This window comes from Chanodichthys erythropterus, chromosome 8 (genome assembly GCF_024489055.1).
Source record: "Chanodichthys erythropterus isolate Z2021 chromosome 8, ASM2448905v1, whole genome shotgun sequence".
In the NCBI taxonomy this organism is placed as follows: Eukaryota; Metazoa; Chordata; class Actinopteri; order Cypriniformes; family Xenocyprididae; genus Chanodichthys; species Chanodichthys erythropterus.
The window spans coordinates 18,039,660-18,067,514 of record NC_090228.1 but is presented as its reverse complement, the minus strand read 5'-3'; the positions used below and the strand labels follow the sequence as shown (position 1 = coordinate 18,067,514).

General features: G+C 38.0%; 1 protein-coding gene across 8 annotated transcripts in view; it reads right to left on the bottom strand.

Moving 5' to 3' along the window:
- Positions 1–27,855, bottom strand: part of syt1a (synaptotagmin Ia) — a 226,822-nt gene that overhangs the window by 47,965 nt on the left and 151,002 nt on the right. Inside the window, exon 1 of one of the 8 annotated variants that reach the window (XM_067392195.1) lies at positions 9,599–9,673. The exons of the other annotated variants lie outside the window; for them this stretch is intronic. The gene's annotated coding sequence lies outside the window, so the exon portion shown is untranslated. Of the gene's footprint in view, positions 1–9,598; positions 9,674–27,855 lie in introns of those variants that run through there. 8 annotated transcript variants of the gene reach the window in all.

Here is a 27,855-nt window from a genome sequence, read left to right as displayed (position 1 = left end):
AAACAATTTCTGATGACTAAAATATGACTAAACCAAATGGCATTTTAGTCAAAAGACTATGACTAAAACTAAATCAAAATTTGCTGTCAAAATTAACACTGCACACAAGTTAGTTTGTGACAGAAAAATTAAGCACTACAGGTATGGACAACCTCTTTTCTTCACACAACTAAGTTTTAATCTTTTAACAAACTGAAGTTGTAATGAAGCTTGCTTGGGAGTACTCACCCTGTAAAGTTCCTCGTGGGTGCAAGCTTTCCTGACCGCACAACTCACCTCTGATAGCGAATTTCTGAGTGGATTCAAAATATGCCAACGGTGACGGTGGACCTAAGATGAAGAGCGAGACTCTTCCAGTGCTCAGTGAGGACAGCTAAAAAAGCCAGGTGTCTTTTAGACTTTAAGCCAGAGCGGGAAACAGAGAGGAGGAGCTGGCTGCACGACCCCAGTGACCCTAGAGGTGGCGTCTTGAGCGTCCACACACATATATTGTGGAGCAAGAACAAGAAGGGCCTTAAAAATGAAAGCACAACCTTTTAATTAAACCAAAATTCTTAATTTTGTGTCTCATTGTGTCTTAAAGATAATGTTCACCAAGACTTTCAAATTGCTTTCCCGTGGATACAAAGCAATAATCATAGCAAGATCTTTAGATCCGAAGGGAGAACTAACAATGAAACTATATTAAAATTAAATTAAAAAAAGAGAACTGAACACAAGTAAAGGCTGTATGAAAACAAATAAATAATTCACTGATGTTGTGTCAAACAATTAAGAGTACTTTATTGAATTGCATGACGCTTATCAGACAAATACTAATTAAAGCCTCTAAAGTAAATGCCATTTCATTTTATGATCAAAACAAGTGCTATCTATAAAGGAACAGTACAGGAAATATATGAATATGCAAAGTGCATACTAATGGATTTTTATTACATGCTGCAAGGTGGAATGCAGATAATCAGGATGAGAACATTTATGTACTTTTCTACTTCAGTTTGAGTGTTTGGTGTGTTAGTGGTAAGTGGTAAGTTTTCATGTGCTAGCGGTCAGTGGAATAATTAGGCCATAAGGAACAAACTGGAATGTCAAGGGCAAAATGTAAAATATGAATGTATAATTCACTTATTTTACAGTAAAACTGCCCGATGGGGGAATTGTAGTAATTAACCTCCAGGAGACATTAATTCTGCTAAGGGACATTACGGCAAAAAGAGTCAACCACAGCTAAAGCTGATACACAGATGTGGCATGCTGGAAAAGTAAAAGAAAAGAACAGAACAGAACAAAAACAACCCATTTATGTTTCTTTTGACAAAACCATCCATCCATCCATCCATCCATCCATCCACCCATCCATCAGGCCAAACCAAGAAAGAAACCAGGTTGACTGTTGAGTAGGTGCTGTGTGTTTTGCAATTTATATGTGAACAGGTGAGTGAAAGAGAGAGAACTGAAAGTAAGATAAGAGAAGTAGAGTTCTCCAGTGTCCACGGGCTATGTTTAAGTCCCCTGCAGTCCATCTCTAGGGTAATGAAAGTGGAAAAGTTATTAACCTCGCTTTGCTACAGGGCCACTGCCTCTCTATTTAGCCCATGCACAAAATCCCCCCTTTTTCAATTACCTCTCGCTTCTGCGGAGGATGATGAAAAACTCCTAAATTCCTCTTTGTTGCTTTAAACTAGCCTGGTAAAAGGACTTGAGACTGTGAGTGCAGAATCGCATCAGCTTGGGCAGAAAAAAACCCCCCAAAAACTAAGTGTGCTAGGAACCCTCAGGGCATTGCTCGCTGATCGGCTCACAGCTGCTCTCATTTAAACCCAGAACAAGTGTAAATAATGGACGTTTGGCTCAGGCGGGGCAGATCAGCTAGAGGAAAGCGGTGAATTTTGGAAGCAAGAAGCGATGGAAGTAATACAGATAGGTTTTTTGGCATATGAGTGTATTCTTAAGAGCAGGACGCCAGCTGTTGTCCCCATGGAGCCTCAAGTTCAGGCCAACTGTGTTTTTAACACCCCGACTTATTTGTGACCAAAAAGCACAAATGATTTATTCATAAACATGACACCAGTCAAATACTAACAGTAAATGCTATTAGTCATCCAGTGTAGGCAATGGCCTCAGGCCAGGATGTCTGTTGTTTATTTCATCATGTATTTTTCTTATTTTGGAGTAATTAGAGCCCCAAGCCTCTCCCACGTACACACAGTGGTGTAAAAGGAAAGAGAGTGACGTCTTTTACGGAGATCCATCGGGAGCTTGGTATCATTGTATTATGTATTACATTGTACTATGTATTAGGCAGGCTATCTAGAAGAAACAATCAAGATATTAAAGTCTAATTTTAATATCATATGAGCTCAGCTTCAAGTTCCCCTTCAAACAAGTCAGAATGTGCTGCAATTAACAGGTCAGTAATGACAGAAAAAACCCTAAATGACCACAAAAAATGAGAAATTAGACTACAAAGTAAGACAAAATTCTATAAACGTCTATATAGATCTGTGTCTTGTCTGTCCACCATGAGAAACTCACAGCTCTCCATTTTGTACTATGTCTGCTGCCATTTTACAACACAGACAATGGGGGTTAAAAAAGGATATCTTTCAAATAACAGGAAGGAGGACAGTGAAACAGACAGAGTGAGGAAAAAACGACAGCAGACAGTGAAGGGGGAAAGGGACATGAGAGGGCAGGACCCTTGGGGCTAGTGGAAAAAAGCTCACTCAGAAAGATCAGAAGTGACAAGGTGAAGCAGAGCATGATGGGATACCACTCTGTCTGTGTGGTATTTTTGAGAAGAGGCTTATATAAGTGTTATGAATATAGCAAAAGATACACATGAATCTACAATACAAAGACAAAATATATGCAACAACTTTAACAGTAAAAATAAAGGCAAAATGTTAAAATAACCAAAGGTGGAGTTTGAAATTTCTTGGAAAAAAAGGACAATGTTTTGTCTTATGTTGTACTGGTAACTTCCTGAATACGTGTGGTACATCAGAGAAACTTCACATAATTTATTATGGAGATTGCAAGGCAGTGCTGTACTGATATTCAGACTATTTCTATTCTACTTCAACACCTCCACAATTTCCTGCAATTAATTCAGCATGAATTGCTAAAAATAGATAGAAAATTAAACTTTAGACTTTAAATTTAGTCTTAATTTTAAGAAATTATCAGTTGAGTTGAACTGACTAAAACACACAATGTTTAACTGGAATTTGAACTGGAGCAGGAAGAATAAATTAATAAATTTAAATATATTCAACACAGGATTTTTTGTTTTGCAACACAAGATTTCCAAACAAACTATTTTGACTAATTATGCCTTTTAATACAAATGAACAGCAATTATGATTTGTCATATTTGACTTAGTTCAGCTGTCAAAACATTCCTTTAAGGCAGGTGCACACTGTGCAATTTTGGCCACATCTTGATTTGGTCATCTGAGACAAATTTTGAGACTGTTCACGGACAGCTGATTGATGACCGTTGCGATCAGATTTTACCTCCAACGAAGTTCTGGCAGTGTCAGTAGATTTGGCGCACAGTCCTGCAGTGTGACTTCTCCTACGACAAATATCAAATTGTCTTTGTTTTTCAATATAAGCTGTGATCAAAATTAATGCTAGAGATTTCTTTGTTAGCCACTAGGGCTGGGCGATATATCGAATGCTTTTGTCACGCGCATTTCGTCAGTAAAGCCGGTTCCCTGATTACCGCTAAATAACCATCACCTGCTTTCAAATGAAGCGGCATTTAATAGACAGAGCCGTAGTTCACTGATAAGCCACGCAATATCGCGTTCAATATCGACGGCGATTCATATCGATATTGAACGCGATATTGCGTGATATTCTGATATTATATGACTGATATTCTATTTCAGTCCCATGTGTAATGCAGCTCACAGTCACCGAACATGTATGGGTTGATGATGTAATACTCTGGACAAGTTTTTATGCATACGTCAGTTTTTAATGTGTCTTTACTGTCGTACAGTCTGACATATAGGACAACTGAGATCCCACAGTGTAACATGATAATCATGTTCGTACAGTCTGACAAGCAACAATCGTAAAAGACTATTATAAATTGCACAGTGTGCACCCGTCTTTATTTGGGAGCATCAGAGGATTTTGTGAAATGAACTGTTCTTTTACAACGATTTAGAAAAAAATGGAAGTTAAAATTATTAAACAAAAGTAGGCAAAAGTTAATAAATAAAATATATATAAATGAATACTAATTAATATAATTAATATATCGGCTAATGTTGTATGATAATGTTTATAGTTATTTATATCAAAAGAAAATATTGAAAACTACACTTGGATTTGTTTTTTTTTGTTGGTTTTTTTCCTTCATTCTAATCTAACTTTATTTCCTTAAAGGTGCGAAAGAGGATGTTTTGCTTTATACAATTTTGCAATATTACTTGAAACTGTCTTTACTAACTGATAAAAAACTATTTATTAGGTGCACTGAAAGGAATAATATTAATATACATCATCTGTGCACGAGGTAGGGCCTTAAAAACATCAGCCAATCGCGTAAAAGATTGGCCCTCTGGCTTGTCAATCACTGCCGTGACGTTTCTTGTGAGAGACGCGCTCCAGTAACTTTCCACACTCCACAGGTGCCGCATGCAATGTTTTTGTCAGGAGACAAGAGTAACAACTGCAGATTATGAGTTACCTGCGGTGAGTCCGACATAATGAATCCACTAACATGACACAGCGAATGCCGGCGGTAAACACTTGTGTTCCAATACGAGTGTTTACGAGTTTTGAGAGGCATTCCCTCGAAATTCTTACGCATGCGCTCATTTCAAAAACTCAGTAACAGTCTTTGGTTTCTCAGTCGACGAAAAGATCCTCTTTAGCACCTTTAAAGGTCCATTTCAAACTTCAATTCACTGTTTGCAACCTCTTTTCAAACTGAATTGGCATTCTCAGTTCAATTCATCACATGGTTGATGAATACGGACTGACTGTATAAAAGCCTGAATATGTTTTCAAACAAGCGCTAAACAGCTCACGTCATACAAGGACAGAGGGGTGATTAAACAACAGCAACATTATGAATACACATTTACAGTATAAAAATCATTGTGTCTATGGAATGTCCCCATAAAACATAAAACCCAATGTGTGTGTGTGTACGTGTGTGTGCTTGTGTGAAAGAAAGAAAAAAAAACTGATTGGTATACCCTATTACTCCTCTTTTTATTCTTTATAGGTGGGTGTCAGATGTGATGCAGTGCATGCTAGCAGATTGCTTTTGGATCAAGGGCTTGGCTTCTCTCTTTCTCTCCCTCTCTCTGCCCTTCTCACCTGTGATTTACAGTGCCTGTAAGAGGCCTGTACACCTCTCTAATTGAAAAGAAAAGAATGGGATCGGCTAAACTCTCAGTGCACAGGACACCTGACCCTCCAACGCCACCAGTCTGTCTACACTGTTGTACGAGAGACCAGCTCTAGAAAGAAACCACTTTATATTGGCAAATTTGACCATAATATAACTGTCTCAAAACTCTGTGGGCTGATAAAAACACTCATAAATGACATCACTTCTTATGGCCAGGGTCCCGCCTCATGGTTCCCCCGAGATTTGTGGTACGCCATGTATCCATTAATTTGCACTGTGCTTCTTCCACAGATGCAGCTCTTAACAACTCATTCTGCTCTCTCCATGACTCCCACATTGGCGAGTCTTTCATTTTTTGTACACAAAGAGGGTATTTTGCAGCTGGCACTTCACACACACGCTCACACAAGCAGTCAGTATGTACTTGCAAGGGCTGTTTGTCCTGAGAGTGTGAATTTGATTTTTTTTTTAGTGTTGTGTAACACTCAACATTTTAGGATTTTATCCTGTGGAGTGGCTCTATGAAAAAGATGAATCCACCGCTGCTGGCAACACTCTGAAGGCACTGGTTTTGTGATTTACATACTTCCACAGGCAGTCTGAGAGTCTGTTCTAATCTCAGAAGGCTTTGGCCTAATCCAAACCTCCTCAGGTTTTCCCCTTGATTAATTTAGAAGAATAGCAGAATGGTTCAATCCAGATGGCTTCTCTGTACCTTTTCATTCAATATTAAATGTACAGCCCAGAGGTGAGGATTTAGGACTTTGGTTTTGTATTTGAATGTTATTTATTTATTTTTAAGTCTGTCAATTCACTGGTGCCAGTCATTTTTAGTCATGCAGAGCTCCTATCTTCTTGAATTGAGAAAGAATTGATTTTTGGGAGAAAAAGGCTCCAAAACTATGTGCCAAGATTTCATTTTAGTAACATATTTCAAAATATTTCAAATCATCAATGAAATCTGAACTACAACTACTGACCGTGCATGCCAATTTGCATATTAAAATGTAACTTTCTCAATACATATTTATGATCTTATTGTGCATAATTCATCAGTACAAATTATTAAATGTTTTAAGTTTTTGATCCTTTATCATAATATAATAACTTGCTCCACAGCTTTCCTTTCCCCTTTATTAATTAGCAATTAATTAAATAATACTCAAAAAATAATAAAAAGGTCACATAATGCAAGTAAAATGAATTGCGAATGTGGTTTAATTTACATTAAGGCAATTATTTAGCTACTCTCTTATACATAAAAGCAAACAAACTCTGAAAAGGGGGTACACTGTAAAAAAGAATTGTTGTTTTAACTTAAAAAAGTAAGTTACCTGGTTGCCTTAAAATTTTGAGTTCATTGACAAAAAAATTTGAGTTAAAATGAAGGCGATTGGTTTAATCAACAGAAACTCAAAATATTATGTTATATGAGCCACATTAATTATTGAAATTGATTTGACAAAAGAAAAAATGTTGTGATAAATAATGAAAATATTTTTTTTTACAGTGTATGTTGCATCAAGATATAAATTTATGATGTGGAAGTATGTCCCAATACTGTCACACTCCCTGTACTTTCTTGTCACCAGCAAAGCATATCCTTTTAATGTGTTTTATTACAACTCTGAAAATCATTTTACTATCTCAGAATTATTTACTGTAATGAAACACCTGTCATGCAGATCCCCTGCTGAAAAGAAGCTTCAGTCCCAATTTATATGAGGTGGCCTTAACTACTATGTACTTACTTTTAAATTAATAATTTGATACAATGCACTTATTGTGTACATACATGTTTTTACATTGTACTTATATTTTAAAAATACCTGCATGTAATTACATCTGTAATTAATTTCTGTAATTACATTTATAATGACACTGTTGACCCATCCCTTACACTTTAACCCACCCTTAAACCTACCCATACCACCAAACCTGTCCCGAGCCTTACCCGTATCCCACCTCAATAGCAGCAAAAGTGTTTTGCAAGTACATAGTGGTTAAGGCCACTTAATATAAAGTGGGACCAAAGCTTCTTAATTAGCTTAACCAACAAGACATGGACCAAGAAAATAACGTGTTAGTCAAAAAGCATGACAATTCAGCTCAACACCAAACCAGCACTAAGTTGGTCTACTGTACACACAAGCACATTAGTGTAGCATTCTATTTGGTAATAAAGTCAATTCTGGTATGTTTTTTCACATGCTAGCAGAACGAGGAAGTGATAGACGAAGATAGAGAGAGGTGAGGATGAAAGAAGAGGAAGTGTGATGGGAAAGGGGTGAGATGGTTGAATTGTGACAGGTAATCTACAGTGCAGTGGTTTTAGTGTTCAGCATTCTCCTCTTTGATGTGAATTGACAGTCACAGGACAGTCTGACTGATGTTTCCACTTCTCACTCCCCGCATGTCTCAACAAGCTGTAACATCTCTCTTTTTCTCACACTCTCTCTCTCTCATTCTGTGAAGGACTAACTGTGCTAGTGGAGAGTGTATAGAATACAAGGAAATAAACAATACTGGATTATTTCATTTCAGAATTTAAATTTCCTGATCATTTACTCTCCTCATGTCATCCAAGATGTTTATGTCTTTCTTTCTTCAGTCTAAGAGAAATTAAGGTTTTTGAGGAAAACATTCCAGGTTCAAATAGCAGCTTCAATGGGCTCTACAGAATCCCAGCCGAGGAATAAGGGTACGTAATCCCGTGATGTAGGTGGACGTACCGAGCAAGTGTTTACAAAGCGAACGGGCAAAGACTAAGTCAAACAGCCTTTACAAAAAATAAAAAAAATAAAACCAACAACAACAAAAAAATCTGATGATTTGGAAGTTGGAGAAGAGAATTAGATTTCCCACCCTTCCGCAGTACTTCCACCTACGTCATGCGTGACCTTTCCAACATGATTACGTAATGCATGGCTCATTGCAGAGCTAGTCTAAGACAAGCATTTGTGGTTAAGAAAGTATATAATTTTAAAAATTTTTAATCCTTTAAGTTTTCACACCTCTTCAGAATCTGTCAGATATTTATCTTTTTTTTCTTTCATTTTTGTTAACATTGTAAAAACAAACAAACAAACAAACAAACAAACAAACACATACATAAAAATACTTTTTTAAAAATAATAAAAATGAAAGGAATTCTTGATTTCTGATTTATTTTTATTTCTTTTTTAATGCTAATCTTTTAATGCTAATTAAACGATGTCCTAAGACACGAAACGATCGGTTTGTGCGAGAGTATTTATATAATTTTTTACCTCTAATACACCACTATGTCCAACTGCGTTCATCACTCGATTCGTTTGGTCTGATCGCACTCTGACAGCGGCAGTGATGTCTCGCGCATATACTTCAATCTCGCACATGCGAGACATCACTGCCGCTGTCAGAGCACGATCAGACCTTACTAACGAGTGCTGCACGCGGTCGGACATTGGTGCTGTATTACAGTTAAAAAATTATATATATACTGTTCGGTATACTGTATCGCACAAACCAATCGTTTCGTGTCTTAGGACATCAATGTGTCATCACGAGCCGCAGGGTTTAATTTGGACTTGTCTATGCAAGTTTTATTCACTCTTATAGTAGAAGTTCCCATCCACTAGCATTATACGACTGACAGACGGCAACGGTTGGAGTTAAAAATCATCATTTGTGTTCTACTGAAGAAACAAAGTCACCTACATTTTGGATGCCCTGGGGGTAAGCAGATAAACATCAAATTTTCATTTTTGGGTTAACTATCCCTTTAATGCAAAATGCAGACGTCAGATCCAGAGGACTTGAGGGTTGTGCAGGTCTTGAGGAAGAAGAATCTTACCTGCATTGACGTTTCATTCATCAAAGCTAATTAGTATCACGATCATAAGTAGATTGAGGAAAGAGAGAAAGAGAGAGCAAGAGCTGTCAAGCTCATCAAGTGAAGACTGTTTTCATTGCTCAAGTCAAGAATCATTACAATCATTTACAACTGCGCAGGCAAAGCCACGATTGACACTAACAAACCCGTCAGAGAGGGTCTATATCCTGTTTGTTATTTCAGAGATTTAGATTGCTCATTGCAAACATCTCAAGGAATTGAAATAAACATTCAGTAATTTTGAAAAACATGTAATATAATGGCAATTTGTTACATTTGTGATGCTTTTTTGTTAGTAAACAATACTAAGCAAAATAAAGTGCACATGCACACCTCACCCTTACATGGACTTAGTCAATAGTAGCAACTGGATTGTCAAAAGCGGAGGGTGTCTTGATGCTTCAGTGTCTAAAAGGTCCTGTCGATCGACTCCACAAAAATAACCACGTCTGGCTCGTCTCCAATTACAATGCCAAAAATGGCAGGAGAAATGTAATTCCTATCGATCCCCACCTCTCTTAACAGCTCAATGACTGGGACATCAGCAGAGAGAATGGGAAGGCACAAGTAAAGAGAGAATGTGGAAGTGAGAGCACCACCTGGAGTCAGATCCGAGAAATGACTAAGGTGAGTCTGACACTTGCCGCCATAGGATCATGTGGACAGACACAGTGTTACCTTTAAAAGTGCAAAATTAGTTAAATCCAGCACCATACTCAGGTGTGAAAACTCCAAACAGTTCCCCACAGTAGAGTCGTCACCAAGCAAAACAAGTGTTAAACGTTTCGGATGGTTGGTCTGTCAAATAAAGCCATCTGCTAATTCCCAACAAATGAATTGTAAAGGCCGGAACACACCAAGCCGACGGCGACGAACTAGTGGCGACGAAAGCAGACTGCGGGGTCGGCTGGCGTCGGCTGGCGTCGGCAGCCTCTGGGTCCAAAGTTGCCCTGACACACCAAGCCGACGTTCGACAGCCGACGGCCAAATAGCACGTCCGTTCTGCGCCTGCGTGAGATGAAATGCCTTTCCATGCCAGCAGGTGGCAGTAGTTTGTGTTCGTTGCTATGGTTCGTTGCTAGGGAGACCGGAAGAGCTACAGGGATACAAAACATAAACAAAGGTGCATGAAAAACCAGTTCTCGCTCATCACATACGGATTCGTGTTATTTCAAAAATGTCCGACACGTTGCAAATGGCACTGGCTTTGTCAGCCCTTGGTCTTTTGCTTGTGGAAGAGGAAAAGAAGAAGCGGATGAGAAAAATACGGAGAAAGCGCACTAAATGGGTGAAACCATGGATACTCCAGAGACAGGCCCAAGGTGCTTTCCCGAACCTGTGTCGAGAGCTCGAGTTACAGGAAACTTGTGGTTTTAAAAATTTCGCTCGGCTTTTTCCCACTCAATTTCACATGTTAAAAGAACTTATTAGTCCAATCATACAGAGAACAAACACGAACTACCGGGATTGTATCTCCGTGGGGGAACGTCTGATGATTACACTACGGTTCTTGGCAACAGGTAAGGTTATTCGTTGTTTGAACATTTCATTAAAACACCTTTTCAGTTGTGTTTATTTTGGTGTATTATGAAGCATTATAAAAGTGAAAAGAATTTTATTATTTTGTATCCAGTTGTAGCCTACTTTAAAAAGACACAATGTATAAAACATTATTATGGTTGTTTGTAGCACAATGTCTTTAATAACTGATAAAAAAAATATTTGCTTTAATGTAGTGTAGTACAAATGCATTAAAAGTGTTAGATTTGACTCTGTAAAAGGTGTGGAAAATTAATAGTGGAGTTATGTGTTTGTAATCTTTGCAGGAGAAAGCTTCAAGAGCCTTTCTTACCAATTCCGGGTGGGAATGTCCACAATTCAGCAATTTGTTCCTGAAACCTGTGCAGCAATCTACCAAGTCTTAAAAGAGAAATACCTAAAGGTATACATGTATCTGTTTAATGTTTTTGTTTTAGCCCAAAAATGAGCAATTTTTTTGATCTCTCGGATATTGTTTTAGGAGGCCTCTGATGTAGAAATTAAAGATTTTTAGTTTTTTTACATTTTAATAAGGGTAATTTTAGGGTCTTATATTGTAGTAGATAAACTGAAAGAATAGACAGGATGGTAGACCATGTGTTGAGGGCAGAGATCTAAGTATTATCCATCAAATTATAATTTCAGTGCAAATAAAATTCCACTACTACATTCAAACAATACAGTCTGGCTGGCCTATTATGCTCTCTACTTATCATACTAAAAGAACACATTCATCCCCCCAGAGCACTTACAGGTTCATATTCAAGACCATTCATACCTGTCCCTGAACAATGAAACAGGCATCTCCCCCCAAAACCCAAAACATAAAGAGCCTAACGCTGACCTATAAACACTTCTTCAACCCAATAGCATTGTGAGGACAAACAATAGAACCCATTAACTATGTAAATGTGATCTTGAGAGAAAAAAACATTTGCAGGCTTTTTTTATTTTTTTTTTAAAGTGCTGTTGTAATTCGGCAGAAGTGGGCTTTGCAGGGTTAATTCAAGAATGTCAAAATCACTGAGTTATTAATGGTCTGACGAGTTAAACTAATTTCTTTTAATTATATTGTTTTTTAGTGCCCAGACACAGTGGAAGAGTGGCAGCAAGTAGCCGTTGGATTCCAGAATCAGTGGCATTTCCCAAATTGCCTGGGTGCTCTGGATGGAAAGCACATTAACATTCGTCCCCCTCCAGGATCTGGATCTAAATTCTTCAACTACAAGCATACATTCTCAATAGTGCTTATGGCACTGGTAGACAGCAACTACAGATTTCTGTATGTTGATGTGGGCTGCAACGGGCGCATTTCAGATGGTGGAGTGTTTGGGGGATGCTCATTGCAGGATGCCTTGGAGAAAAGAACATCCAACATTCCTGCACCTGCACCACTTCCTGAATCAGACCAGCTGGCCCCTTACTGCATTGTGGCTGATGAGGCATTCCCCTTAAAGGAATACCTCATGAAGCCATACCCGAACCGCAAGCTGTCTGTAGAGCAACGCATATTCAATTACAGACTTTCGCGAGCTCGAAGGGTGGTTGAAAATGCATTTGGCATCCTGGCAAATCGTTTTCGCGTCCTACTAACCACCATTAATATTCAAAGCACTGCCAAAGTGGAGGACATTGTTTTGTCTTGCTGTGCTCTGCACAACTTTCTGCGCAAAGAGTGCTGTGAAGTGTACATGGCAGGAATCGACCAGGAAGAACAAGATCATGACACTGTCCCTGGAAGATGGAGAGAAGACCCTGGCCTACAGCAGGCCTCTCTGCCACGCACAACCAACAGTACAACACACGCCAAACAGCTCAGGGATAAACTGTGCCAGTACTTTAAGTCGGACACCGGTGCAGTGCACTTTCAGTGTGGCTAAATTTAAGCATGTAGCAAACTTGTTTCTTTCCCCCTTGACCTTGGTTTATGTTTTATAACAATGGTGTGAATTTGCAAAATAAAGTTTATATTTTTACATCATTGTGTTTTGTGATTTTTTTTTTACATAAAGAACAGTGAAGTACCTTTTACACAAAGTCAGTGTTTTATTTTCAAATGTGCAAAAATAGCATTAAGGTAATTTACAGAAAAATATCAACAGTTGGTATTTAAAATAAATAAAATGTACAGAAATATAAACTTTGCATAAGTACTCTAATATAACGTACAACTAAGCGTGACATATTTACTAAATGCTACAATATCTGTTTACAATTTTGCTACATAAAAAATTACAAGTGTGTATACTGATTGGAAGATGCATCCAGTGCATGGTTGTGGCCCACTGAATATTTGAAAATGCAATTATCAACCTCATGCTGGAAATGTGGCAGTAGATGTGGTGGCAAATTCCGCATTCTGTGTTCAAGATTTTTGCAGTAAGCTGAGATGGCATCATTGGTGTTTTCCTGTGATTTTGCCGATGGTGCGCATCAAGTTTGTGGATTCCTCGCTGGAGGATTCGTCTTGCATCTTCCTGCGCTTCCCTGGAGGCTTTGGTTTTATGTTGGAGCTTTGCAAATGGTCCTTTCTCATGGCTGTGGACTCAGTTCCACAGATGGTGGATTCAGCCAAGGTGTACTTGACCGTAGGTCAGCATCACTGAAGCTGGGGTCTTCATGGGTGCCAGTCCAGGTGTCACTGTTGGTACCATCTGAGGGTGAACAGGAATCACTATCAGCCGCAGGTTCCTTAAAAAACATAAGATACAAATGTGACAAGTTAATGTAATGGCTTGACTTAATATGCGGAGTTACTTGTGAATAGACTCTTTTAAAGAAGCACTTGCCATCTTACAAAAAGCAAAATGTTTATTTTATTCTGAAATTAAACAATAAATAAATAAATAAATATAAATATATTTGTTTATTTACCATGATCATTAGATTTGAAGTGCTCTCCTTCCTTTTTGTGTGAGGCTCTAGAAACTGCAGGCGGTTCAGGATCCATTGCTGCCTGCCAGTCTTCTGAGCTCCAGAACTTCCTGAGGGTCCTTGTTTCTTATAACGCATGTATTGGGTTCGCAATGAATCCCACCGCTTCTTGAGCTCTTTTTCTGAGGGACAAAGTAAAATTTTGTAAGCATTAAGTGTTATGGCTGCTTATTTGTCACTTTAATGAGTATTTGTTATGCCAACAAATGTTACTTTTTGCTGTATTGTTAATTATATTATTAACAATTTGATTAACTTTAATATTATTATGAAATATGAGATGCTAGCACAGCACATATTAATTACTGTCTGTTTCCATAAACAAACTTAGTTTGGTACACACAAAACACTAAAATGGTTATATTAGTTTTACTATGGACTATTGAACAATTACAAACAAGCTTTCTCAATTGCCAAAAAGGAAATCTTACCTGATATGACGAGTTTATTTTCGATCTCACGCCACAGTTCAGCTTTCAGCACACGGTTGACATAACATTTTTCCGTAATGTCATACAAACCCGGCCTTTCCTGGATCATGTTGATCAATTCGTCTTCACTTGCCTCGTTCCAGATAGCCATGTCTTTCACGTACCTAAGGTAAACAATGTGTGTTCCCTCTTGACTTCGTCGTTTACTTGCTTCGTCACTTCCGTTTTTCTTTTCTCATGCACTGGTTCGCTAGCTGAACAGCCAATCAGAATGATCATATGGCCCGACGGCCCGACGAGGTCCAACGCCGATTCAACATTTCGAATCGGCCGAAACAAAGCCGACGAGGACCAACTTCAGCCGACGGTGCAGAACACACCGAGGAAACTTAGTCGGCCGACGAAGAAAAACTGCCCGACGGCCGACCGTCGGCTTGGTGTGTTCCGGCCTTAAGGCGGCAGGCTTAGCCGTTCCTTTATAAGCACCGTCGGCACGGCCTCTCTTCCGCACTGATTTCTCTAAATGTCTGCATATGCAGCAGTCAGACAGTGGGAAATTTAAATGAGCCTGTTAATTAATTAAGCATGGCTGAGTGGTATTTTGGAAATGGGAGTAACTGAATAAGACAGAGAGACAGCAAAAGACAGACAGACTGAGCCAAGATGAGTATGTTCTGACCTCTTTGGGTATGTTTGCTTTGGAGGAAAGATATCACTGTTACTGAATCCTGGAGTCTTTGTGTTGCAGCACGAAGAAAATATTTACCCAACCACCTTTCATTATGTCATACACACTCAATCTGACCTAATTTTACCTTTGTACAATTTAAGTAAACATTGTTTTCAAGTCTGGAATCAAACTAGCCATTGACAAAGTTAATATACTTTCACTTGGTTCAAAGTACACTCTTAGCCCAGATTTTATATTTACTTAAACTTTATAATTACAATATACTTAAAATATTGAAGTTTGATTGCATTACTTATAAAATATAAGTATATTCTACTAAATTGTGGATGTAATTAGAATGTGTTAATAAATTTAAGTTAAATGCACTTAAATGATTAAGTTTTTCTCTTGACCACGCCTCTTACACATTGGTTTACGGCAGGTAATGACGCCATTTTGTCGTGGTGTGTGTGAATTCAAGGAGCTGTTGATGAGAAGTTGGAACATTTGTTTTGGCAAGTTCTACAGGTTTCATTTTTTTCCAAACATTCATTTTTTTCCAAATTTTGGCAAGTTTCATTTTTTTCCAAACATTTGCCTTTTTATCGTTTCCCCCCTGAGAAACTATTTGTGAGCAGTGAAAATCGTTTGTTAAAGTTTAAACGACGGAACTTTTTTCTCCGGCTAGCTAGTGTTCTCTCGCGTGTGGTGGATCACCATGCATGAACCCCTGATCGGCGAGTTCGACGCGCGTTATTTCGTCGTTTGTTTCTTTTTCACACGAGGAGCTGTTGTTGGGCGTGTAAACTTAGTTTGAACCTCTGGCTGTCGGCGAACACCGCGGCTGCGGCCGCACCCGCGCTCCCAGCAGAGGAGGGAGGATGAAGCGCGAAAATGGTGAGTGCAATAATTTAACGACTGTGTTTTATTTCGACACGGCTATTGATTGAACGATTAAGTTAAAGTTAATTAACGAGTTGAAAACAAAAACAGATGGATATACTGTTTTATTTAGGTTCATAGCTTTCTTAACAACAGACTATCCTGTTTTGTGTTGCAGGTCAAGAAGAGATGCTTTGGATTAGAAGTGTAAGTATTGCCCTTATAACTGTGAAAAAGCTCAGCTATTTAAACATTATAGGCTCAAACAATGAAGTTATACAAGAACAGAACAATTTCCTTGTTTACATCTGGAACATATACATGTACATTTATATCACATGTTATGCACAATATAAAACTCCATATCAGCTGTGTGTCATGTGGGTTTACTGAGACCTGTTCTTTGGCTGATTATTGTATTAATCTGCATACTGCACAGTGCACAATTACATGTAAACCATAAAATCAGGTGCCATAATCAAGACTTTAACTTTAATGTTTGCTCCTCACAGAAAAGTTGTCAATGACGAGCCTGACTTCAGCCTGATGGTACTTCAATGGCCAGCTCTTTCTACAGTAAACCAGGTATGTATTGATGCATGGAGTATTTGACAATACCATTATCTGATGCATTATTATATGATAATGTCTTTGTCGATCTTTGTCTTCCTCTACTAGGTTGCAGCAGACAAGGACTCATACAGGCAAACTTCAGTGAGAATCGTCTGTGTTGATCTATAAAGTGCTCAGCTAAACCCATCATGAGTGAAGATCGTCATGGAAGGATGTTTGGTGATGGATGAACCGACCAACCTCAGGACTTCTGTATCCTTTTTTCTGACTGATTTATGCCCTGCAACTGGACTACCCTAACTGTATGAAAAATACTTTAAGTTTTATTCAGCAGGTAATGCTCAACCTAGGAAAATGTGAGCTGGCACCTAAAATGGAATACTGCCACTATTGTGAACTCAGGAGTGTGAACAAACCATATAGTTTTGATGCAATTTGTTGTGATTCTGAGATAGACTATTTATGTGCTTAACAATAAGCTGATTTGTTAAAACTATTTTTTTCACGTTTTATAAGGAAATGTTTTCAGGACATAAAATGTTGTATTTGGAATTGAATTAAAATAAAACATAAAATTGAATAAATGTACCTTTTATTTGCTTTTTTTCTTAATTTTGTAGTAAAATATAAGTTGCTATAAATTAACTTGCTTAGTACATTGAATTTAACTGTACTATGTGTAATAACTACAAAGTAATTAATATTACAAAACATTTTAAGTTAAATGAACTTCACATTACTTAATCATTACTTAATTTTTTTAGGGCAACCAGTTTCCTCAATTTTTTTAAGTAAATTAAACTTATCCGGGCTAACAGTGTAAGCCATTTCCAGAAGTAGCTATTAGTGCCTTTCCCAGAACACTGAACTATATCTTTCTGGTTATTTATGCAGATACGAGGTCTGCTACCTGACTCAAGCCTGATGAGAATCAATAAACTGCCAAGTTAGGATCAGACACGTGTTGTTTTGTTTGTGAACCATACACACACTGTAACTGCTTTACTGACTTCAAAGACAGTAAAGAAAATAGCATTTGAGTGCGTGTGCTGTGCAGGAGAATATCAGTAGACCTATTAAACAAATACGCCCATTCAATGAATGAGTCAATGTTGTGAGTCTGAGCGAGACAAACCTACAGGAACCTAGAGAAAGAGTCAATGAACAGATCAAAATGAATCTTTTCAGTGAACAGATTGAAATAAGTCTCATGTATTACAGATTTCATGTACTCATGCACCGTTTAAAAGTTTGGGGTCAATAATTTTTTTTTTTATACTTTTAATTAATACTTTTTACAGCAAGGATGCATGAATTTGATCTGAAAGCCAAAAAACAAAACAAACCAAAAAACATTTATAACGTTAAAAGGAATTTCTATTTCAAATAAATTCTGTTCTTATGAACTCTAGCCATCAAAGAATACTGAATAATAATACTAATAGTTATAAAAATTTCCACTAAAATATTAAGCAGCACAACTGTTTTCAACATTGATAATAATAAGAAATGTTTCTTGATGAGCAAATCAGCATATAAAAATGACTTCTGAAGGAGACAATGGAGTAACTGTTGAATACATTATATTTTAAAATATGTTTTTACTGTATTTTTAACCAATAAGAGGCTTATTAGAAAAAAAAAAAAAAAAACATTACAATCTGATTCCATACTTTGTACTTTGTATACTATAAATTGTAAAAATATAATAAATATTATTTTATAAATGTTCTGTTTTCTCAAACACATCTGCGAAATCTGAGTCTACTTAATTGCATCAGAATAAGTACGGTAATGTCACAGGTTCTAGTTAACCCATGCAAGCCTCTTATGCAATCAGGAAGGTTTGACTCTACAGCTGGAATGTATCTTTGAAGTTGCTGCCGAATGACTTTAGTCTTTCTCTTTTACGTGTTCTTCTTCTTTGTGTCAGCTATTCTAAACAGGCCATTAGCATCAGTAGCACCATGAGGTCGGCACTTCCCATCAAGCCACCCGACTGTGCTCACCATGGGGCCTGCATCCTGCCCTGTCCAGGGACTGCATGGAGCGAGTATGAAAGGGAGGGAGGAGAGGGTGATGAGAACGAAAGAGAGGGTTTGCCAGAGGCACATCTGAAATTGCTCCATTAGGAAACTCTGTTTGAGCTGGGTGAATGAGACAGGGGGATGATAGATATATGGGCTTATGCCACAGCCTCTGTCGCTTTATCCCAAACTATTTCTCTGATGGCTTTTTAGGACATCATAACTGACAATGCACCTGTATTGTCACATCTTCCACAGTGGATACACCATTTTAGATCTTTTCTGAATGCAGGATGCGTGACAAATTCAATGACCTAGTCGGTAGCACTTTTATAACAAGATGGAGCAATTTGGATGGTAACCTCATCAAAGCTTCTTTATACTTATATTCAGAAAGGTCTGAATTATACAAGACATCTTTCCTTTAAAATTCCTGTATGAACAGACATATTTCAATGGAAGTCATTATAAAGCCAAAAAGGCAAAAAACGCCAAAAGAATGCATTAAGATATCAACTGAAATTCCAATTATTCATCCCTTAGTAGAATTACTGCAGTAGTAGAAAATGACAATATGATTTTATTAAACTGAAAATGTTGAGAGCAACTGAGACTTGACACTTTTTTTTTTTTTTTTTGCTTGAAGTAATAATCTTGTCATCTTCGAATGAAACAGATACACCTCATTCGGACAAGGTATCATATAATGTACTTTTCCTCCTCTGTAGTCAAGGCGAAAAGCAATTCTCTGAATTTTCTTATTTGAAATGTTGGTTTTTTGGGGGGCACTGCATTTTATTTTCATGCTCAAATGATGAAACTGGGAGTTAGATCAAGACTACAGCGACATGAATTTTAAAATCCTTATCATGCATGGTTGCAGCCTCTGACTATGGATGACCGTAATTTCATGGTAGACAATCCAGACAGAATCTATATGGAGCAATACAAGCCAAATAAACAAATGGACTGCTGGAGAAAGAACTGGGAAATTTGGCCAAAAACTGTAAAGGCTGCACATCAGTCTTGCTTAGGCAGGGTGAATGAGTTTTTGATACTATGTGAAAGAAATCCTGCGGGTAGGTCGAAATGAAACAAAGAGAAAAATGAAGATGAAGGAGGTGGAGTGGAAGTCAGTCGAGGGGGTTGAAGGGGTGCACGTGTTGAACCTTGTGTAGTGGAAATTGCTGTACGAAAAGGTTTGCAATTGACCTCATCAGATGCCTCCTCATTCCCAAGTGGCTTTCAATCAGAATGCATCGTGGTTGAAGTAGACCCTTGCTTCCGTATGATCATTAGCCAAATTGGACACAAGGTGCTTTTTTCTTTTACAATGCATCTGCAACCGATGTATAAGCATTCTACCTGATGCATGGGCAACATAACATGAATAAACACATTGTTATCCAAAGCTGGATAATCAGGAATTGATTTAAAAAAAAAAAAAAAAAAAAATCCAATCTAGTAGACAATTTAGTAGACAATACTCAGACAACGATGGATTGCTCCCCCACACCCCACACCCCCCGCTTTGTGGTGAACTGACAAGCATGTTTTGTACTGAATTACATGAATTCATGCATATTGAATACCACGATTAGCATTGACTAACTGGGTGATGTGTTTTTTGTACAGAATCAGCAAATTCTCTCGGTAGAGCCACAACAGCTTAATCAGTAGAGAGGCCATTGAGGTTTGGAGAACTGCAGCCTTTGAGAGAATCAGGCAAAGTCCACCACAATTAGACAAGCTATTCTCTATGCTGATTGGTTGGGGTAAACACAATTAATCACAGTAAATGTGTACAATGGGTAAAGGCTGAAAAAATAAATGGATAACCACTTATATGGCTCCCTATGCTTTGCTCCTCAAACTCCTTGAATAACTGACAATTTAAGGGCTAATGTATAGTACATTTATAAATAGTCCTTTAAAAGGGTTTTTATTAATTTCTGTCACTATTCACTTACCCTCATGTTGTTCCACACCAATTGACGTACTTCAGCAAAGAAGTTTAGAAAATCTCTTTGGTACACTTCTCCATAAAAAGAAATTGAAAATTACAAAAAGGCATGATAAAGATGGTCCACATGATTTTTACACAATATATTTAAAATCTTCTGAAAGTTAAAAAAGTTATTATTTATTATTATTATTTTTTAAATTGTGACAATTAGAACCAATGTCATTTGGAACCATTGACTTCAGATGTGGCATGACATAACTTCAAACAACATTTTTAAATACAAGTGGATAAGTGGATATAAGTGGATACAGATGACATATTAGATTTGATTGAACTAGTCCTTTAACTGTTTATAGTCAGCACTGACTCTACAAAGTGAATGATCTATTTTCAAAGATTATGAGTTATGAGAACAGAATTCATGCCTTTGCACTGAAAGTATCTCCATTGCTACTTTATGGCATTGTCACATTGAAAATTGTGCTTTGTACTGAAAGGTATTCACTTTAGAAGATACCTTGAGTGGAAAAGTAGGTAATAGACTGAAACGTTGCAGATTCAGAGTTCATTCTTTCAGTTTTGATGTGTTTGATCTGTTCAAGCTCTTGATGTCCTGTAGTGAATAGAACAAATTATATAATAATAATCCAGAAGATAAAAAAGCAGTTAGAAATGGTTTGATAAAGGAGAAAGGTGGAAAGACGAATGAATAAACCAAATGAAAAGGGATGTATAGAGACCAAAGAGCATCAAAACCATGTTTCAGCCAGGGCGCCTCGGCGAAACCGCCCCCGTATTTGATCATGTTTATTGTCTGAAACCATCTGCAGCTGATAACCCTTGACTGAACAAGCTGTTAGTCAGCCCGAGAGGGAGTTGAGAGAGAAATCAGCCATGCTATAAAATGGCTCCTTCAGTCAGTATATGCTTCCTCCACAGATCACACTAATTGCAAATTACCGCTTTCAAATAAAAAAAATGCACAGCCTCATGGTAAAACTTCAAATGTATTTGCTATTCTTCTTCATGACCAATTAAATTGACAAATAAAAGTTGCTGGTTTAGGCTGGTTTCTGCTGGTTAAACTAGTTGACTAGCATGTTCTTTCTGGTGATACTGGTTGACTAAGAAAGTATTGCTGAAGATGCTAGCATCTAGAAATGGGGACAATCATCCAAGACATGTGATTGTGAAGAACACCTAAAGAACTTTTAATGTTAATGAAAATAAAAAGGACTGAGAAGCCTTTTAGAGCATAATTGCATTTCTGAATAAAAATATCAAACCTGACATTTTGTCACTCAAACCAGTCTTTACAGGTTTTAAATATGTTTAGAGAGGATTTTTGCTGCTCAAGCAAACTGCATTTGCTTTGCTTCTGCTGCAATTTACTTTATGACAGTAAATATACTGTATGACAGAACAAGTGCTAGCTCAAGCGATGTCTCGCAATCAATGCTAGACAAGAACAAGATGTGATTGCATACCTTTGTCAGAGAGGGTGTAGCACAAAGAAAGGTAGTTATTAGTGACGCGGCTCTTTTGCACGCACTCTTGGTGATAGTCAAGATGGAAATTTTTATTATGTGCAGGGAAGCAGGGTATAAGCAGTGCAAAATTGAAAAATCAACTCAATAGCTCGAGAAGTGTTATCAGGAGAGGCTGGCCTAAATCTGCACACTAATGAGCAAGTATTGCCAGGAGGGTATCGCCCCCAGCCACTCACGACAAAAGCAGAAAACATGGGACAAGAGATGAGCATCTCTCCCAAAACACTTGGTGCAGGATTTTTCAAGCCCTGTGCTGTCCAGGGTCCTTTGAAGAGTGCTGAGCGGAAGAAGCATGTACGGAATCGTTTCCGAGCAACGGGGGATGGAAAGCTAGAAGGGAGCTGTCTGCTTTGAATGGACTTTGACTCCTGACTGTGCGGACAACAGTTTTAGCAGTCTTGTTGAATGGCATGTAAATGTGGTAGAAAAGGAAAAATGGGTGGACGGATTCAATATTTTTGACACTTTAATGAATCTCCAAATCTGCGTATATTCTATAGGAGTTGATGAAAGAGCCTGAGTTCAAAGCCTTGTATAATTCAATGAATTCCATAAGGTGTGAATGTATTCAGCTGCATTCGTCACCCTCAGAGTGGGTGTCGGCGTAGCCCCAAAAATAGACCTTTCGCAACAAGGAGCAATCTGCCATTTCAAGTCCCTGTGCGCCTGCAAGCTTGTCAGTCTCACTTCCATCAGTGTGCATCTGTGTCACACTATGACACGTTGCATCTTTCGCTCATGCCACTGTAAAGTCCACCAGCCATGCCGATCTGGATCAGTCAACGCGTGGCTCGGCCATGTTGTTCGGAATCCATGCGTATTTCTGTCAGTCTTGCTGTATATGTCACCATCCCTAATCCGCAGTCTATGTAAATAGCAATCTTACTTCCGAAGCCCACACTGAGAACTTTGTCATGACCTTGTTGCAACCTTCTGGTCTGGCTGGCTGAGACTGACCATTACTGGGTTTATGTGGAGTGAGTGCCCGGAGCAGCCAGCTCAGCGGATCTCAGGTGCTGACAGGCTGCATAAACACACTGTGAAAAGCTGCCTGCCCTGAAGGCCACGGACAAGCTCAGCGAAAAAGAAAAAGGAAACAACGGCGCAGCTGAAATGAGCTGTATATTTCACAGCTGTTACCAAGGGCGGGCGACCTACGTGCCAGCATGCTGCAGCACCTGAGTGAGAGAAACACTTTGAGAGGTCAAAGTGGAACTCCTCATGTGAGTTTCTTAAAGTGACTTAAATGGCAAAAGGCACACTAAATAACCATCAAAGAGAAAACAAAAACAATATTACAAAATGCCCCAAGTCTTGCCACGGATATTGCATATTTGTAAAGGGATAGTTTAACAAAAAACAAACCAAATTGTGGAATTTTTGCTGAATGTTCAAGCTGCTCATTTCTATACAATAAAAGCATTCCATGACCACAAACTAAAAGCAAAAGCTTCTAAAGCCACATGATAGCTTTGTGTTCTTGCATGTTTCATGACCTAACGTGATAGACAACATTTGAATGCACACAAGCTTGATATTTTAATAAACAAAGCTATCATACGTTTTCAGAACACTTGGAATATGGTCACTTTAGGGCTTTTCACACTGTAATTAACCCCTGGTTATCATCGTTCTAAACACCGCTTTTAACCCAGGGTTATGAAACCCTGCTCCGGATCAGGGTTAGCACCACATTTGCAGTGTTAACCCCGCACTGCAGTGCCAAACTTACACAGTGTGAATCGACGTGGTGTTACAATGTTACAGCTAGACCATGGGGTCTCAAACTCAAATTTGGCGTTTCTGTGATTGACACCTCACAGGAGGTCCATATTAACCTTCAAGCGCAAGAAAGCGCAAAATTTCAGAAAATTTAGTTTCCTTTGCATTATTTCTCATTTACTTCAAATTTCATTAGGCCTACTAAAATATTTTTGTACCTATACTATAAATATCTTATTTACCATACTAAATGTAAACAGCAGTGTCTCTCTCATTGTTACAGAGTGTAATATAATTATATAATATATTACTAATATAATACTACTAATAAACTAATATAATATTACTAATATAATACTATTAATTGAAATAGTCTGGTGCGACTTCTCACAACCAACAAGGTGCATGGAATAAAAAATCAGTAATTTAGAAACAAAACCAGCAACACTTGTGGGGTGGAGGGGTCAGAAATAAACAAAAAAACTGGAGCTATATATCAACTTTATTTTGCCAAAAAATAAAAATCTTTCATTTTTACATACATTATTACTTTTTAACATTTAGTGGAAGTATTTTCCCTTACTTTATGTTAGCTTAAATAACAAAATCTTGCACTGAACAACACTGTACTGAACAAATACAATCCCTGAATACATCTGTACACTCTTCTGTTTCTTGCCAGACACCTGCAGCGCTTGAGCTCACACAGCTGACACATTTGTCCAAGATGCCGTTTGAGCATCAGTAACGTTTAATGGCTGCATCGGACGTGTTTCGGTGGTTTAAATCGCCGCTTGTGACTTAAATTCGAGTGCTTTTACTGTAATTTAGGCAAACACACTCATAATAGAAGCGGCTCATGGTTGCATAGCAACAACAGACGCCACTGGAGCGAAAGCGCATTGGAAAGAAGGAGAATGCGGTGCGGCCGCTTATGTGACGCGATATGTAAATGCCCCCTTAGAGCAGCGACTTTTTCTTTGCATATCATACAAGTAGCAACTAGAGAATAATAATAATAATAATAATAATTTAGCGGGCCGGATTATGTTTTATTTTTTAGATCAGTTGCGGGCCGGGTAGAGGGGATTGGGGGCAGTTTGAGACCACTGAGCTAGACGCTTAGCAACAGACAACCAGTCACATACTCATACTTGCCTGCTTTGGACAGTCACGGAAACACAGTGCATTGTATATAAACAGTAAATTCAGCATTTGAGAGGAAAAATGTCAAATGCTGACAGAAAACGCAACAATTTGAGTGAAGAAGAAACATTTAATTCAGAATTTTTTAGTCCGAAATGTCAATTCAGTATAAACTCGATAGTACAGTTGGCAATGAGGATGCACAATGCTAGAGCTAGGTAAACAGGTCGAGTGCTGAGTTCATCCAATCAATAACATGGCAAATATGCAAATAAGAACGTTAACCTGGGCTTTAGGAATGTACAATTTGAAACAATCAAATACTCAGGATTAATTGTTAACCCTGGGTAAATTATGAGTAGTGTAAAACATGAAGCAAGATAACCCAGGATTCTGTTTACCTGGGGTTGAGAATGACCCCGGGTTAACTATTTCAAGTGTGAAAAGCCCTTTTAATTATACTGAAAAGAGTGAAAAATTGAAAAATGGCCCCACAGACAAAAAAGTAAAATTATTCATAACATGCTGGTGAGTAAACCATGACACAATGCTTATTTTTTGAGTGAACAATCCCTTTAAAACATTAGATTGTGTGAATCATGTGAATCTCTTTAAATAATCCTCTTTAAACTAATACACTATTCAAACAAAAAAGTATATCGATATCCCTGACCTTCTAACCTTTAGGTCAACCTGTGGTACGACCTCTGCGAATTCTCTTCAGTTACATCCTATGTTTGCTCTTGGGAGACAAACCAGTGTGTTTACTGGTTTAATCGAATTTGAAATGGAGGCTGTTTGCAGATGGTCAATGCGGGAGGGGATGTTTTCTAGTGCACACAATGCTGTTTGACTCTCATACACAAAATAGAAAGTAATCACTCCTCATCTAGTTAATCCCATAATTATGCACATGGACACTAATTTCCCAGCAGGGAGAACACTGTGTGCCTGGCTCATTTTTCTCTTTCCCTTTTTTATTCTCTTACTGTTTATTTACAAGGCTAGAACAATCACACTGAAAGTTAAGTAAACAAACTATATAATACAGCCTTAAGCTTGTTTTACATGTGTACTAGCTGTACTGGTTAAGAAATGTTTGAGGTAGTGTCACAGGGCTTCTTTTAACTACAATACAGCAGATACAACTCTACGCCTGTGTTCCAAACATAATGAGCTGCCTATATAGGGAGCATTTTAAGGCATCATAGGTACAGTGCCAATACGAAGGCTGCTCCAAAAAGGTAGGCAGCATGATTATGAAAGATGGTAGCAAGTTGGCAAACAAAGTAAAAGAAATGCTCATTATAAATGTAATTTATTCAAAAGTGTTGATCAAAATAGTTCAGTCTAATTAAAAATCCATTATTTTATGCAAAATTTGCATGTTATGTTTTTTTATTCTAATCAGCATAAAGGCCCATTCACACCAAGGATAATAACTGTAATGATGCCTACATCAGGCTAATGGCAAGTTCTACTGAATCGAGTTTCTCGTGTGTTTTACTTGAAAAAAGCTTCTTCTTCTTTTTTTTTTTTTTTGTGTGTGTGACTCACTATGTATAGCATTACAAATGAGTCACTTATAAGATTTTGTTTCATTTTGGATGGGTTTTGGAACAAAGTGGAAAATGTTAATCATTAAAAATTCCACTGTACACTTTAATTTTTAATTTTAACAGTGTGGGGAACTCCACAATGAGGTGGAACAGTTTTAACCCTGAATTCACCAACATTTACTTCAGTGCACCCAGCAGCATGTGACAATTTCTCAGAGTTGAGCGGAATATATCGTGACCTCTTGGTACTTCAAGACACAGTGTACTTCTGAGCAGACATTTGCTATGCTTGACATGATCCTATTTTGAATGGCTCTTTCTAATAATAAGACCATTTGTCTTGTGCTGGAGGTGGGGATTGTTAGTTGTCATATAGTCCTGAAGATGGATGTGGCAGATACAGGCTACTCTTTGCTGGAAACATCCTGCCAGGCACAGATAGCCTTTTCCCCTATCTGCAGAAAATCAGCATGCATTTGCAGCTAAAAGAGCTTCTTAAAAACCAATAATGTCATAATGAAATGAATGAAACAGGAGAAAATGCTATGATTATAGCCAGAAGGGTGCAGCTCCACCCTGTTGGCTTATTTCTATACAGAAAACAGACAGGATGTTGTGGAAAAAGAAAAAAAAAATGTTTCAGTGCTTTTAATATGGCAAGGACACAGATATCCTGCTGTGTAATGGCACATGGCAAGCCAAACACTTCCAATGAAGTTGTATTTTAGAGGGCATATTTGCTGCCATCAAATCATTCTGTGGAGGAAACTGCAGCAACAGTAGATTAGATTATGTAGCTCATGCGTTTCCTCAAACAAGACATGATCTAATTCATTCTGAGAGTACATCCTTCTTCCTTCAAGACATGGATGCTAGAAATTGAGCTTGTCTTTGAAATAATCTTTTTAACAATGTTGGTGGAGAATTGGGAGGAGAATCAAACTCTTTTTATAGATTTTTTACATCAGTGCAGCCACGTCTATCTGAATGACATCCCCCCCACCCACCACAAGTCTATAAATAAACTTGAAGCAGCTCTGCCTTTATAGGTCAGCTGAACTACAAAGTGCATCTTTTCCTCTTGTGTGTCAAGAGTGAAATTCGAAGGTGAATCGATATATAATTCCAAGAATCAACTATTAACTGGTTACCACAACCAAGTACAAGGGATTGTTGTTGCCACGGCAACAACCTATCTTCGTGTAAAGACCATAGGAATAATGTATGCACAGGCATAATTGTCTTTGTGACGCGTTCAGCAAACACATTTCTTATGGACTCCCCAGGCATGGCGCAAATAGAAGCAGATAAAAGAGTGACACTTTGCTAAAGAGAAGCTCAAAGTTGTGCTTCTAAAGTGGTGAATCGCTCACACACAAAAACAAGATCTGTAAACATTGCAAGAGGAGATAAGCCAGCGGCGGAGCTGCCTGACAGTCCTCCCCACCCTAAACAGAGAGGAGAAGAACGGCTATGGAAGCAAGCTTGACACACTGAACATTTATTGTATTTTGTTTCTTTTGTCTATAGATTTCCATCCATCCATCTATCTATCTATCTATCTATCTATCTATCTATCTATCTATCTATCTATCTATCTAT